Here is a 16996-nt window from a genome sequence, read left to right as displayed (position 1 = left end):
AGATCTACAAGCACACAATGTGTCGCAATACGATGCGTTGTGAGCTTGTAGATCGGCTATTTTCAAATTGCCCAAGTATGAAATGGGACAAAGTACAATATTTGCCTCTGAGATGTAGTGGAGTATAAAGTGTCCATTTTTTTGGGGGGGGGGGGGGGGGAACTACCTCTAAAAGTAAAAAAAAGTAAAGTAAAAGTACCTCTACAAAATGATACTACAGCAGTACAGTAGATTGAAGAGATGATAGGGCAGCACAGTGGCTCAGTGACTAGCACAAGGACCCCCTAGCTGAGAGAGACATGAAGCAGGGACCCCCGACTACATTGCATACAATTGTGTTGCAGATACAACCTTTTCATAGATTTCATAGATACTGTAGCTTCATTGACTATCATGAGTGTTGTGTAAATTAATGTTTTTTGTTTATTTCAGACATTTAACCACTTAAACCTTCAATACTTAATACTTGATTTGTTCGCAGCGTGAGGCGTTGTGAGCTTGTAGATCTGCTATTTTCGGCTAATTTTCCTCAGAATAGAGATGCTAGGGTTCAAGTACCACATTAGACCCATCATTCCTTCTGGCTAAATGACTCCTATTAAAGTAGATTAACCACTCCTAATGGATCCTGTGCATTAGATGCCGTCTCCCATTAGACACTAGATAAACTGCTCGGTTCAGATAAATCGGCCTTGACAACACGGTTCTTTAATGTATACTGTACTGTACCTCACTCCTATTAGATTAAATTCCTACTAGACAAATATCTCCTCAGATAAAGTCCTCCAGTCAAAGAAGACTAAAATTCCTGCCTCCCAGCTTGTAAAAATCTACCGCTCTGACATTGACCGTCATGCATTCAGGTCCGTCTGTCTCATACCACTACACCGTAACATCTTGAGTGTAGCCATACTAGTGACCTTTGGGTTTTTGCTCTACATTAAATATCTTCGCAGAAAATTTGAAAGATCTGTTATTTTCTGCTAAAGTTCTCTTCCCACAATACAGATGCTGGGGTTTAAGGTTTAAAGGGTTAGTTCACCCCCAAAAATGTTTTTTCCTATCAATTACTCACCCCATGAAGCCTTGAATTCATGGAGATTTTATTTCTTATTTTTGTTGCATTCCTGATCCAACATTACAATATTGAATTCATTGAAGTAAATGGGAGGCCAATGTTAACACAAGCAATACTATATTTAAAACTATCACTTAATAGCTGGGCAGTAGTAGGCCTCCCTGGATTAGAACACTGTGAGAGTTTCCAAGTTGTGGAGTTTATACAAAGTTATTTTTAATGTAGTATTGCCTTGGCCTCCTATTGACTTCAATTAGTTAAATATTGGAATTTTGGATCAGGAAAACCAAAAAAATGGCATGAGTAATTGATTAACCAAAATGTTTTGGGGGATGAACCCCTGTAACTCAGAGACCCTTATGGGTCCATTTGGTTACATTCGTAAAACACTACAAAGAGATAAATGAACATTGAGGATTTGACTGTGTAGAGTACTGTAGGTGAATGAATGCCAGGGTCAGCAGAGGTGGCTGGTCCTCACTGAAATATTGATGCCAGGGCTGGGAGTGTTGGCTCTAGGTGAATAATGCAGCAGGAGGATTAGTTCTGGTTTCAGAGAAAGCAAGAGAGGGGAAGGATAAATTAATGATCGCACAGCTCCTTCCATACAGAGAGAGAGGGGGGGGTGTCACTCGCGCTGCCGTTCTTTTAGAGCTAAACATCAAATAGCCTTCTCTGAAGGCCCTCATACAACTGACAAAGGGAAAAAATGCAATAACCCGTGTATAATAACAATGCAATCACCTGAATAATTAGCAATATCCCTCTTTTTACTCACTGTAGATACAGTAGCTCTCCATTATTATGATATCGTTCATACATATATTAACATACAGTACATATACAGCATATGAGGTGTGTGTGTGTGTGTGTGTGTGTGTGTGTGTGTGTGTGTGTGTGTGTGTGTGTGTGTGCGCGCGCTAGCGCGCGTGCACACACACACACACACACACACATTCATAAACGTATATACATTTATGTACATTTATGCTCGCTAATAGACCATACAACCTGCACACACCCGAAGTGTGGAGGGCCAAGCAAGGACCCTTATCTCCTTTTGGTTTTGGGGTTCCTATAATCCCTGTACGTTACTACCCAGTACCCAGTACTACTCAATCAGTCAGTCAGTCAGTCTATTTTGTCAGTCGGTCAGTCAGTCAGCCTGTCTATCTAACCTTGTTGCTTCAGTGTCACATAGAAAGCAACACTTCAATCAACGACCTGTGTCACAATGTATGTCACAGGGCCGTACTCAAATGTATTTGACTGCAGCTGTAACATTAACATGACAGTATGCGTGTAAGCGTTGGAGCATTTTACCGAGTACTTATCCTATTCCATTGTTAATGGGTGGTAGTCTGTCACTTTTAAAGCCCAGCAATAATTCACCCTGACTGACTAACTTTTAATAGATTGCATTCGACTGCCTTTAGTATAAACCCTGATGGAAAAGCACGACCACAATAAAGTCAGAAATTCAGTATGAACTGGCACTGCCATTACTCCAGTCTGTAGCGTGGTTAAAGACAGAGGGGAAAGAAAAAAGAAAACAGGACAGAGAGAGAGAGACAGAAACAGAGAGCGAGAGAGAGAGAGAAAGAGAGAGAGAGAGAGATGATTGTGTTTGATGATTGATGATGCTCATAGCTTGCTTGTTTATTTCGCCAGGCGGGGAGTTGAAAGCAAAGAGGGCCTGTGACCAATCAACAGCCATCATTAAAGAGAGGAACGAGTGCCAGAACCAATCAACCTCTGGATCATTAGAAGGCGGGACAAGTGCCAGCCAGTCATGTTGTTTCAGTGCAGTGAAACAAATTCGAAGGGTCTGTTAAACTCTGGTTCATAGCTATGGTAGAGTAAATATAAATACATGTATTTTCATCAGAGGGTACTGTACTGTACATACAGTAACAATAACGTCACATGTTATTTTTCAAAATGTTGTAGTCATTTTGTCATCAATGGTAAGCAGCACATCTTATTACTGAAGGTAGAGATGAATAATGGAATGGTTTAACGTGTGTGTGTGTGTGTGTGTGTGTGTGTGTGTGTGTGTGTGTGTGTGTGTGTGTGTGTGTGTGTGTGTGTGTGTGTGTGTGTGTGTGTGCGTTATTTTTACCTTCATCCATCCATCCATTACTAATACTGTCATTCAGTGGAATTTGTCACCTCACTGACTTCCTGGTACTGTATGGTGCAAACATAGCCTATCTGGCAATTAATACGGAATTCTGATTCTGAATATCAGCAGGTTAATGCATGAATTTCAGACTGCTTTTGGCATCACTAATGATTTGAACAAGATTTAAATTTGGATATGTTGTGAACAGACTGCGCATGTTGCTGTAACATAATAGCAAATATTACCTCTCCCTTTGCACCTGTGTAACAAGCACGCCAAATTAAAATACACTTTTTCTCAGGTTTACAAAGGATTTCTCTCTTGCTGGCTTGACACCGAAGTTCCTCTGCAGGGGACAGACCTATGGTGTGATCTATATGATGTCTATAAGCTACGTCAGAAGAGGAAATGGAGGCCAGGTGTGTAGTGCCGGAGTAAAAGTCTTTCAGGGTTATTAGGCGAAAATGCTCCCAGACCTTCCCAATATGAAGAACACTGCAAAACTCTGATTGTTGTGAAGCACATTGTTTTCATTCAAACATACTCTTCATTCCATTCCCATTGCTTCTTAAATACACATAATGATTCATTTATGGTCCGTTATACGATGGTGTCACAGGCATAAATAGGCAATAGATAAGCTCACAACGCGGTGCGATGCATTGTGTTGCAATGCGTTGTGATTGGGTATTTTCTCCACATGACACCAACATAGTACGATGAAGTCTTAGTGTACGGTCGTAACTGCGCAACTTAAAACTGTCGCGTCCCATTCACTTCCATTCTACGCGATTGAAGAGGTGGAGCTTCTGGGATGCGGCATGTTGGGTGTGTCAACATGTAGCGTGGGGTTCAACAACTAAATCATGCATACAGAACACGTGCACGCACCCACACGTCATGCACTTGCGCGCACCAACGCAATTGGGGAGGAGGTGAGAGGTTAGAGGAAAGAGTGAGACAAGGGAAGTTTTATCAGTGCCATGCTACTGTTACTGAGGCCAGTGTTGTAGTTGGAACCAGACACCTGTCCACTGCTCAGAGCTCAGCTTGGATTTCAGGTGTCAGGTTTAACTGGGCCAAAATCCACAATTTGGAGCCGTGCAGCAACCCCGCCCCCTCACCACCTACACACCAACCACACAACAGTGGTTCTCTTTTTCATGTCAAGGACCCAAGAATGAATATGCATTTGGCTGTGGATCACCATTTTCATCCAGTGACCTCCATACAAGATTTGTGTTCAAATGTTTCAAAAATATTTAAACATTTTCAAAAATCTACACGTTCAAGTTCAGCAATTTTCAAATAGCATACACAGTGAAAGTAGTTAAAATGTTTTTATGCTACAATATTGACACATTTTCTTGGAGAACAACTGCACTAAAATACACAGATAGTGCTGGTGAGTGCTTTCACCCACCCGTCAGCAGATGACCTGTGTACAAAGGCAATGCAGTCAAATCCGAAACATTTGCTTATAGCCTACACCAGTGGTTCTCAACCTGTTGGTCGGGACCCAGGGGGGGGGGGGGGGGGGGGTCCCCAGATGATTAGCTTAATGTGCAATATTGTTTTCTCACTCTACAGTAAACAAACCAACATAAAGTATAAGTTTATTTAAGGTGACAACTTACAGACTTTTAAGACCTTTTTAATACTCCAAAAGTAATCAAACAACTATAAATAATTGTCAAACATTGGCCAAATTGTGAAGTCCCACTCTGCCTAATGTATACTTTGATGTACAGCTGTGTCGCTCAAACTATAAAACCTGTACACTTTGGCGTATGACAGAGTCGTCTGCCAAAAATAGCCAATCCGCTATTTTCGGTACGCAACTTTAGTCATAACACTCCTGCCCTGTCTGTGCATATCAGTCAGGTAGAAAGAGGAGAGGAGAGGAGAGGAGGGGAGTTGAAAGGCAGTGCATCTCTTCGATGATGAGAGAATAAATCCATCCAGACATAGCCCTGTGATGTGGTCCAGCCATCCAGCCATCCTCAGCTACACACAGGTAGACAATAAGACAGAAAGCTCAAAGCGCTGCAAAGTAGTATTCTGTCTAGACACGCTGGATATCAGACCAAAGTGAAAATAGTCCCTCCTTCAGAGAGAGATGTGAAATTGTCCACTGCTTCAGACGTACGATACGTACAGTATGATATATACGTACGCACGATACGTAGGCCTACGATACATACGAACGATCGATCGATCGATCACATATGACCACATATGTGGTCATATGTGATCTCTTTCAAGTTAATCAAGGTCATTGTATTGTTAGCTCTGTCCATTTTCATTTCTTATTGAATCAAATATTTTAGATCTATCAATACATTGAGACAATCAAAATCGCAAACCTCATGAAACTGGCTAAAACTTTAATGGCATGTGTCAGACATTGCATTCTTCCCATTCACTACAGATGATAATCAGTTACACACCTGGAGTAGATTAACCAGTTGATGGTTTTGGTCAACTTGGACAAAGGGGTTGGTGGTAAAACGTGGGGCCTGTGTGTGTGTCATAATTACTGTAAACAAGGCAGATACAATCACTGTCCTTCTGTTATGTTATGTTGAAATTCTTTAAATCTGCATTTAAAGATGAGTTGTTGAAGCTATAGACTACCAAAACAGAGCAAATTAAAGTACAGAAGAAGAGGGCAAGTTTATGTATTGCCATGATGTTGATCTGGAGGCATACGCAGTTCTTTGAGCCACTCTGACCGCAATAACCACTGTATGAACCGAACCTGATGATTGCACAGACCATCCATGCTGTCTACACTGTCAAGATCCCACAGGCCGCATGAAGCATGAATCAAGTCTTAAGACGTTTGTCTTCCCTCCCCAAGCTGCTACCGGATTTGTTGAAACCCCTTCCCACCTCCCTCGCTGCTCACCCCCTCCCATATCCGGCCATGTATTGAACAATCTGACTTTAAATGTATATTCTGTCCTTAACCACTTAACCCTTATATACTTTGTTGTGCAACAAATAGCGAAAATATCAGATCTACAAATGGAAATTTCAGAACATTTTGGAATTTCTTTATATTATAAATTACAAATGTACCCTCTGAACTTGAAAATTGGAACATAAAAATAAAACATGTACTGTATATTTAATTGTGCCTTTGTAAACAAGAATTGCACAGGGCAGATATGGCAAATAACTTAATACAAAGCCTATTACTGAAAATATACCAAGAAATGACTGACAATGACAGCTACCAATGATCAAAATAAATAATATGCTACGGACAAAACAGGCCATGCATGGCTGAAAGTTGTTAAAAGGCTGTGGACAACGATGTGGAAATAATCATGGAATATGACATTTCTGTTCATTTCATCCAGCTGTTTTATGCAGATGAATGGAAACAATCCGAACAATTATGCAAAATAATTGCGATTATCTCAAATAATTGCAATCAGGCAATTATGTAATAATTGTGACAGGCCTAGCTGCGTCCCATCCGCCTCCATCAGCCAGAGAGACTCTACAGACTACTCCTTTCCTTTCTTTCCAGAACTCTTGAATGCATTGCTTCTAAGCCACTCTCTCCATCTCTCACAGAATAACCTGTTGGATCCCAACCAGGCAGGATTCACACTAGCCCACTCCACAGAAACAACGCTTCTCACAGTCAGTCAGTCAATAACTCATCCTTCTTGACCAACAGTATCTGTCTGCAAGATGTGTCACAGTCGACCATCATCAGTTTCTCCTGGACACTAGTCTTGAGAGCCAGACTGTTGCCTCCCACAATTTCCAAATGCTTCCGTCATACAGTCATACAGAAGCTCTAAAAATGTCAAGCGGTTGTGACGCCTCCTCCCCACTTCCGTTTCGTCTTTTCAGTTGTGCAAATGTATCTGAATATAAATCAAAATCATCCAAGCATATATAGCTTGCTGCTTAGCAGGAATGGAAATTACATTTTTAAATGTAAAGATATTTTAAGATACATTTTTGTGACTGGAAATGACGAACAGATTTCGTGAGGTGTAGTTCTAGACTCTATATAGCATTCGGAGATTCTGGAATAGTTGTCTGGCTACGCAAGACTACCTGGACTCCCTTTCTGACCTTGGTATCAATGGGACGGCAATCAAGTGGTTCGCCTCCTACCTGACTAGTTGGACCTACCAGGTCATCACGGGAGCGCCATGGAGGGAGAGGGCTGCTTCCATGCGGGCTCCGTAAAATCTGGAAACAACAAAACAATTTTCACCCACTTTTTTACACCTGTAAACCTGTGATATGACAATAAAGCTGATTCTGATTCAGGCTGTTGACTAGGGTTTTTGTCATTTATCTTGCACTTGAATGTCACTTTGGATAAGAGTGTCTGTGAAATGCCAAAATCTATAAATAATGTTTCTTTTCTCCATGTTGTCCTGGACCAACATTTGTTTGTGATGGTTGATTGATGATAGAACTTGTCATACAGTACGTTGGTAATACCTGTTTTACAAGTTTGTACAAGGGAGCCACGAACACCTGTGATCACGTGCTATAACTTGCTCTCAATCAACACTTGATCAGAGCAACAAATGTCTTGTAATTGTTAGAAGTAACTGCTAACATGGATAACACGCATACTCTCTCTCTCTCGCACACAAACACACAAAAGCATGCACGCTCCCAAACCACAACAAGCACTTACCACAGAGCTAATCCCGTGTCTGTATGTGGTGTTTTCTCCTGTGTAGACTCTCCTGTAATGACAGAGCCATTAGACATTAGGCTCGGCATCACATGAAAGCAGGCACTGGAACGCTTCATGGTCTCAACAATCTGTTGCTGCTAATGAGGATGATGGGACTGGGGCTTCCCCCTGTCTGCTTGTTGATGCCTCTACTCATGTCATCCTATAGAAGTGGTGCCTCTGATGTCCTGATTGAAAGTTTGTGTACTCTCAGGGCATCTACTATATTAAGTATATTAACCACTTAAACCATCTAGACAATAGTCAAACGGACTTGAGTTGCAACTGTACTTGGATTGCTTTTCCCCCATCTACACCAAATCTCGCCAACATTTTTTGGATTTTCCGGATAAGTGATTGAAGATGGATTTTGGATGGAAGTCCACGGGTAAAGTGGCTAATGTATACTACTAGAGGTTCGGGCCGCTGCGCAGCCCTCCCGTCTAGCCGCTGCGTGGGGCTCCCGTCTAGTAGCCTGGTCCGCACATCGGAGACAGAGACAAGCAGAGTGAAAGCGAAACCTGACTGCAACATGCAAACCGAAAGCGAAGCGAGACCTAACTTGTTGGAGACACAGACAGACAAACAGCTTGGAGACGCAAACAGCCACGCATGCGCACGACTCTCCTGTAGCTCGCAAAACCTAACTTGTTGGAGACCCAGACACACAAGCAGCTTGGAGACGCAGACAGCCACACATGCGCGCGACTCTATTGTATATTAGGATGTATACCATGCCAAATGTTTGAACAGAACTTTTTTGACACACTGCTTCCAAAACATTATTTATATCTAAAGAAAACCTTTAATAAGTCAAAATAAATTGAATAATTGCACTAATTGTTAACAGTACAAGTAGTACAGTCAAAACTTATGCTAAAAGGATAACACAAAAAGCCCCAGGGGCTTGTTTAAATTGTGATCCATTGTACTCAATTCATCATACAATACTGTACATACATACTGTACATACAATACATATCGGTAAAAGCTTGGTAGCAGCAAAAGGTATAATTACAGGAAAAAGGAGGAGTGGGGGCGGGGCAGAGGATGCTACTACCAAGGTGTTCAAAGGTGTTCTACCAAAGACCAATAAAAAAACTATTTGAAATAAGACAGAACCAACGACATATTTGAGTGAATTTCAAAGAGCTGCTCTGGTCATATGGTGGCCATGCAAGGCAACTGGCGTATTGTCTCAAGCCTGATCTACACTTTGTGGTATGACGGTGTCACGCGCCAAAAATAGCCGATCTCGCAGATCGGTTATTTCCGGCACATGACAAAATATGTTAAGTATCAGTCTATCAGGCCAGGGTACTATACTAGCCAAGTCACTCATATGGAGACAGCAACACACGTCTCATACAGTACTCATTCTGAGGGCTATTGTTACACACACACACACACACACACACACACACACACACACACACACACACACACACACACACACACACACACACACACACACACACACACACACACACACACACACACACACACACACACACACACACACACACACACACACACACACACACACACACACACAAACCCCCCCCCTCTCTCTCTCTCTCTCTCTCTCAGTGATGGTACTCAAGTACTGTACTAAAGTAAATATTTGTGGTATTTTGACTGTACTTATTTCCAATTTTCAATACTTTTACTTGTACTCCATTACATTGCGTTGTTGATACTTTTACTTTTACAAAATCTGAGTACTTCTTCCACCCCCCCCCATCGATGAGTGTGTGATGTCCATTGCCAGTCTGTAAAAATGTGTCTGTGTCCGTGGCCAAGTCCCTCATATGGAGGCAACAACACACACAAAGCTCTTTGATGTTTTGGATGCAAGTCTGAAGTAAGGCCACATGTTTCACACAGAAATGATTAATGGCTAATGGAACTGAAACGGAGTAACAAGCGCTGCGCCGCAATGGAGGCCGTGAACTTTTCACACAACAAACAAAACGTGCCACTTCAGATGAGTTTGTTTAGTGGGCTTTGATTGTCGGCCTTGTCTAGGATGTTGATAAGGCAACATGGGAGCTTCTAAAAGAGACCATGGGGGGGGGGGGGGGGGGATTGGCTGAATTGTGAATTATGGTGATCAGGTTACGAGAAGCAATATGCTCCGCACATTGGAATGAACCACGATGGTTAAGATGTCCGTGTCTCTGTGGGTGCATGAGAGAGAGTGTACGTGCGTGAGTATGTGCGTGCGTGTGTGCGTGCGTGCCATGTTCATTAAAGTAGGCCGTTTCTTGCCTTTGACCTTTGAACTTTTACTATGGTGACACCTAAGCTTGAACAACCCCCCGTCCCGTGTCTAGTTAGCACACTGCTGAACATTTTACGTAACACCTCAAAACAACATCTTTACTCTCTGGCTTTTCATTGATGTTACTGTCAGTCTGTTCCGTTTTGTATTTATTTTTTCCTTTTTTTCTGATCACTTTGTTCGTGTTCTGGGGGCTTTGTTTTGGGCACCTGTTTTGTGAAGCTGAAGGTTTGAAAGTGAAAAGTGGTATATAAAAAGATATTGTCTGATTTATAGAAACATGCATTAACCACTTTCAACATGGCATTATATATAAGCTACCGTAGGTGAACATTTTCAACAATAAAATATTCCCAATTTTTTTTTTTTTTTTTAAAGATTAAAAAAACAAACAAATCAGTTACAGTACAATTCAGATGCTGCAATAACCCAGGTAGTAATTATGTTTTTGCTTTTGTGATTCAATTCATAATAGGTTTTTGTTGTTGCTGTAACAAGGACTTCATGCACTTAAACGTACAGCCATGAACAAATCCTGTATGTCAACCATATCTGTTTTTCAGATATGGGTGACAGAGAACTAATCCTTTTTTTTCCTGTATAAATACAGCATTACAGTAAGGGTGGGTGGGGGGTTGGTGAGTGAGTGGTTGTGAAAGTGGAAGAGCTGGCTTGTCTCATGTAGACAGCACTGTTGCTCATTCTGACATATGCTGGTCCTCCCCGCACGCACGCGCGCGCGCACGCACGCACGCACGCACGCACGCACGCACACACACACACACACACACACACACACACACACACACACACACACACACACACACACACACACACACACACACACACACACACACACACACACACACACACACACACACTCTCTGAAGCCTTTCATACCATGAACTCATCACTCTCCTTTAACATTAGCCCACACACCAAAGATACATTATACTTTAACCTCATAGCTCTGACCCCATATACTATTACACATGCCACGCTTAAGTATTCCATCCATTGTGCAAACATGACTGCTCCCAAGTTCTGTTGCTTGTCTGAAAGCCCTAGGAAGTAAAGCTTAACTCTACATGCACTGGAAAAATTTGGAGGTGGAGTTTCATCATCGCCAATCGGAATGGAATATGAAAATATGGCGATATATTGTGGTCACATGACTCCAGAGATCATGTGTACCGATGTTGTGGACAAATCGGAGTAGTAGCAAAAATTGTGTTCTAAAGAAAACGCAAAATCTAGTGTGGCACAATTGACCTGTCCCTATACGGGGAGTTTTGAAAATTGGGGTGGCAGTTATGTAGCCCTATATTGGATCACTCCGATATGATATATCCCTCCGCGGCGGGCGGAGGCATCCAAGGTAGAATACCAGATTCATACCAAACGGATTTGGCATAGCGGGAGGTTTTAGAATCCACTATGCGCTTTCCCGAACGTGTGTGGGTAAGAGCAATTTTAAGGAAAGCGCAACAACACGCCCACGGGCACACCTCCAGGCACACCTCCAGGCACAAATAACAGAGTCGGCATAACGAATAGCGGTTATAGCGACCATAAGATACCGTTTCGGGACAGTGCCAGCTCCCTTGTGGATAATTCACGGGTAGCGGGTAGTGCGAACGGGTAAGGCACCGGCGAAAATACGGCCCTATAGTCTCCAGCCTTCGGCCGGCCTGGTGGAGACAATAAGAAAAATGAGTGCTCCAAACAACTGTATGATGTACAATTGTACAATATACAGTTATACTGTATATTCAGTAAGCATGATGCAAAGACCAAGCCAAACCAAGACAACCTTACAGTGTGGGTAAAATTAACAACAATAGTATGCATGATACCACCCCTTCAAAATGTGTTACAATATTCACAATAGGGCCATGTAATGGACTATTAAAACAAAAAAAAGTTAGTATTGAATTACTAGTTTGGTTTCAACAGATGTTTTGACAAGTTACACAATCAGTCCAGAGTGGCTGTGCTGACAGCCTTCCCATTCCTTAACCGTTTGGTTTGCATCTACAACGTTTCGATAGCCCTGGGCACAACCCATTACAATACTACAATGGCTAATGTCAGGCCAGCCCGTCCCTCCAACAGCAGAGGAGTGTCCTGGGCCATGGCTGCGCTCAGAAGGGGAACACAAACAAGGGGAACACAGCACAGCAGAGGGCCTGGTCAGGGAGTCGGGGCAGGGATTCTTTCAAACCACATTGTCTGCCTGCCTCCGTTCCAACACTCCTTCTCTACGTCTCTCTCTCACATACACACATATGTGCGCACGCACGGCGCACATGTGCAGCAAGCACACGTACACATGCATGCAAGCATGCACACATATTTTAACTGTTCTAGACAGTGAGAGAAATCACCAACAGTTTCTTTAAGTCTTACACGTTTGTGTCAAACAACATATTTCAAACCCTACTGGCTGGATTGCCGTGGAATTTGCTGTGCCCCTTCATCATCCCCAGAGGATGCATGGCCCCTACTGATTTTGGTGAAGCCATGCCTTTCATTCTGTGACACCATTAGGTCAATACTTCCACTTGCACAAATCATATCTCAAAATTGGATGGGTGGATTGCCATGAAACTTGCTGAGTGCAACCATATTCCCCATCGCCAGCGGATTAATTCTAACCATGTGTGACCCAAGCACCTTTCCTCTAGCGCCACCCTCAAGTAAAAATGCAAACTTTGCACACCAACATAAATATTTTCTCATAATCTAATAGGATAGGATGAACCATACAGATTGTGGTAACTTTTTAGCCTTTTATAGTTTTTTTCCTTATTTTTTTTAAAATTACTGTTAATTAAAAACCCCAGCTCTTAATAGTATTATTTACTGATCAGCTCGCGTTGTCTATAGGCTTCCGAGCGTTCTGGCTCAACTGTAAAAACATACCTGTTCACTTTAATACAATGGTGTGCACCTACAAGCTTCTCAGGACTTTGCTGGCACCTAGGGTTCCGACACTCCTCTCTTGACACGTAGTGAAGCTGTAGATCTATTTTTGAAAATATTTGGGGGGTAAAGGATATTATAGTCACAATACGATATTGTCACAATATCGATAGAGATATTTGGTAAAATAAAAAAAAAGATAAAAATCTTTGTTAATTAATCAGGAACCGAGTTGTTTTGCAAGAGAGACACATGGAGACTTGAGTATTTCTTTAAAACAATGTTTCTTTTATCTTTCCTATATTTTTTACAAAACACAAAGGGGGATAGACGAAGACTAACATTTAAACAAACTACGAATAACTACAACATAAACCAATACAACACTAACTAATATCAACTAATGAAATTAAAGTACAACTGAAATAAAAGAAAAGATATTTCTTGAAAATCAAACTAATAAATCCCTAACCCTCCCCATGGTGCAGTCCAATTTCCCCATCAGCATGATCTGAAGCAGCTGGTCTCTCTTTCCTTGACCAGCCAATCAACTCCAGCAGCACTCCTCAGAACTGAACTCGGAGAACACTAAATGCAACTTAAACTAGAAAAAGTGCTCCTCAGAGCACAGGTCTCCGCCAGATATTGTGTTCCAGCAATGTTCGGAATTCGCCAATCAGGATGGAATATGAAAAATCGGACGGAACCATCTTGATCACGTGACTAGAGATAATGTTTGCCGATTTGAAATTTGGAAAGAATCTGAAGGCTTATATAAAAAAAATGTTTTACATAAGTTGGCCTCCTGGTGGCACTATAAAAGGGAGATGTGAAAAATGACTAAAGGAGGGTGTATTTTCTCTAAGCAAAAATCGATGTGCAATTCTCAAAGGGGTGTGTAAATCCCAGAAATGTGTGGATCACAGTTTTTCCTCATTTTTGCCTGTAGGTCACGCGTTCATGTGGGAGATCATTTGCATTTCTCCACGCCCGATTAAGACCATAAGAGGCAAGAGGCTCCAAAAGGGACAGATCTACAAGCTTATAACGGGGCACGACACAACGCATGACAACTTTTAAATCAGTGGAAGCGAGTCACTCACGCAATTAAACGTTTATAAAGTAAATAGCCAACTCACGTGTAATGAAATGATAATAACATGTTTGTTTACAAAGTTTAACTTCACCACCAAAGACTAGTAAAACTTGGAATGGACATTATATAAGCCCTTTCTACAATCGCTCACTCGCCTTTAGCCGAGTGAAAAGATGAATGATGCTGGAATATCCGATAATTTTGATTTTTGATCAGAGCTTTATTGATTACTGAGGGGATTCTGTCCTTTGAACGAACCCTCCACTACAAATTGGAAATTGAGTAATGGACACAGCTTTCATCAACTGTATCCTCATCAAGGTAAGACTGCTTCATGTGATGTGTGGTCAAATCAATATTATAAATTAAGTAGACCATACCCGGTCGACGCATCCGTGGGGGGATATGCGCACATGATCTGGCAACCCGGGAGGAAGTTCGTCCCATAGCTGGGCAGCCCCGTAACCATGGCGACATTCTTTGACACAAAAGCGCTAATAAGAAGCTGAGATTTGATGAAATTGAAAAACAGGCTTCACAGTTAAGTTCAGATGGTAATGGTCAATGGCTGTGTGCAAAATCAGAGCAATTGGTCCAGCCACTGAGGAGAACCGGGTAGCTTCACCTACTCACCTACGCACCTACTCAAGATGGTTACTAGAATTAGTAGGATAGCGCGATAGTTGGCAACTTGGCATGAAAGTCTAATTGCAAAAACGACAAACATGCCGAGGGAACTAAATCATTTGTCTCTAATTGTGTCAATTGAAAAGAAATACAAATGGTGGAATTTGCATCACGTCTATGCATCCAAGCAATAGATCGTTGACATCTTTTTTCTTCCTTTTTTATATGTGTTGACAAAATTTGTCACATACTGTATAAAAAAGGAAGAACAAATATAATGTTGGGCACATAAATATTTTATTTGAGGTTTGGCACTGTTGTAATTGATTTTTCATGAAGAATAAAGCCATTCTAATGAAGAATAAAGCCATGTAAGTCAGCCTCCAAGCAGACTTGAGAAAGAGCATTTTCACATGAACGTTTAAAGGATCTACACCATGAATTTGAAAAGTAATAATAATATTTAATATCATATTGTTTATGTCCCTCAAACGTTTTTCAAAAGGTTTGAGCCTAAATCAAGCCTCAGATATAATCATTCCAACTAACTTCTCTCTGGCTTATAAAGCACTTTTACCTGCAATACCACATTGTCCTGTTTGGCACAGGGTGCTATTGAGCCAGTTTGTATGCATGTTACCTCCTGGTTCTGTGTGGAAAAAGTAAAACAAAACTGAAAAACGGGAGGTATTGTACCCTGACGTGACATCACGTCAGGGTACAAATCAGTTTGGCCTGTTTTGAGACCAATTTACAGAAAACCCCAGATTTGCTGTGAAAGCCTGAGTGTTCAAACTGGGGTATTTTTGGGGATAGAGGGGAGACCAAAAACACACAAAAAAGAAGAAAAAGTTAAAATTCATGTGTAGTCCCTTTAACTGCCATCGGCTAATCTCAGAACGTCCATCGTAGTGCCAAGCTATTTCTTACCTTTTTTGTTTTTTTGATTCCGTCATAGGCCCCGCTAAATCCGTTTAAAATCCGCGTTCATTTGGTTCGACACAAACACGGGACCCGACCGAACAAAACTCTGAAAACCGTGCCGTGATCCGACACTGCATTCTGGAGAACGAGAGGAAAACGCTAAAATGGTGGATGCGGTGAGAAAAACAACAAGCCAGAGATAATGGCGTCCAAAGTTGATCGCTAGACAGGAAACGGAGGCGGGAGAAAAACCGGAAACAGTATTATTTCGTTTCCGGTCCGCCCCCCTTCGAAACCGGAAGTGCAAAAAAAATCCGGAATCTGCACCTGCACGATTTAACATGGGAAAACACCCGCCCCGTAGGACTACGGGAACGGCAGTTAACGGTTGGATTTAACGGCCCGTAGGACTACGGGCCTGGCAGTGGATGTGTTAAGTCTATTCTCATGCCAATGGCTGTTGTAAATATTTTTTAAAAGAGGAGTTAAGAAGTAAAGGCTGGTGGGAATATGCAATAGTGATACCAGGCGAGATGAGATAATGCTTAGATAATGCAAGTTACACTTGCTAAGGGGTTGGGGAAGAGGATTTTAAGAAGGGGGAGACAGGATGAAGGGTATACAACAGGGATGGATGTCATGATGACAAATCTCCTAGGAGATAAAGCAGCAGTTTGGCTATCGAGAGAAACAGAAAGAGAGAAAGAGTAAGAGAGAAAGCGGTAAAACACAGTAAGATGATTTAAAGCTGTGAACGAGTGAGAGAGAAAGCGGTTAAACACACTAAGATGTTTTTAAGCTGTGAGCGTACGTCGACCATTAACTCTTATTTTCTCATAAAACAGATATTTTGTTTGTGTGATTTCAGCTTTCAACAACATCCAAGTCCTATGAGCTCAACAACATTCAGAAGTTTGCTCGGAGAAAAAATATCCACACATTTTGTTGGGCTAACAACACGGTCCACATGCCGTTGGCTCCCACGTGGATCGCAGACTTATGTGGTAAGTTTATGACATCAGTCATCTATGACGTATTACTATCTATGATGTATGACTCTACATTTGGGCAAGGTTTCCACAAGCCCCATTGACTTCCATTATAAAAAATGCATGGAGGTTGTAGTGCTCTCATGCAGTGTAGGGAACCGTCACTAAACACTAAGGTAAACAGCAGCCAATGAAGACAGTCGAAGTAAGATTTGACCATTTACT

This window comes from Gymnoscopelus microlampas (assembly GCF_963454915.1).
Source record: "Gymnoscopelus microlampas genome assembly, chromosome: 21".
NCBI lineage: Eukaryota > Metazoa > Chordata > Actinopteri > Myctophiformes > Myctophidae > Gymnoscopelus > Gymnoscopelus microlampas.
Note: the sequence above shows the minus strand (reverse complement) of the source record.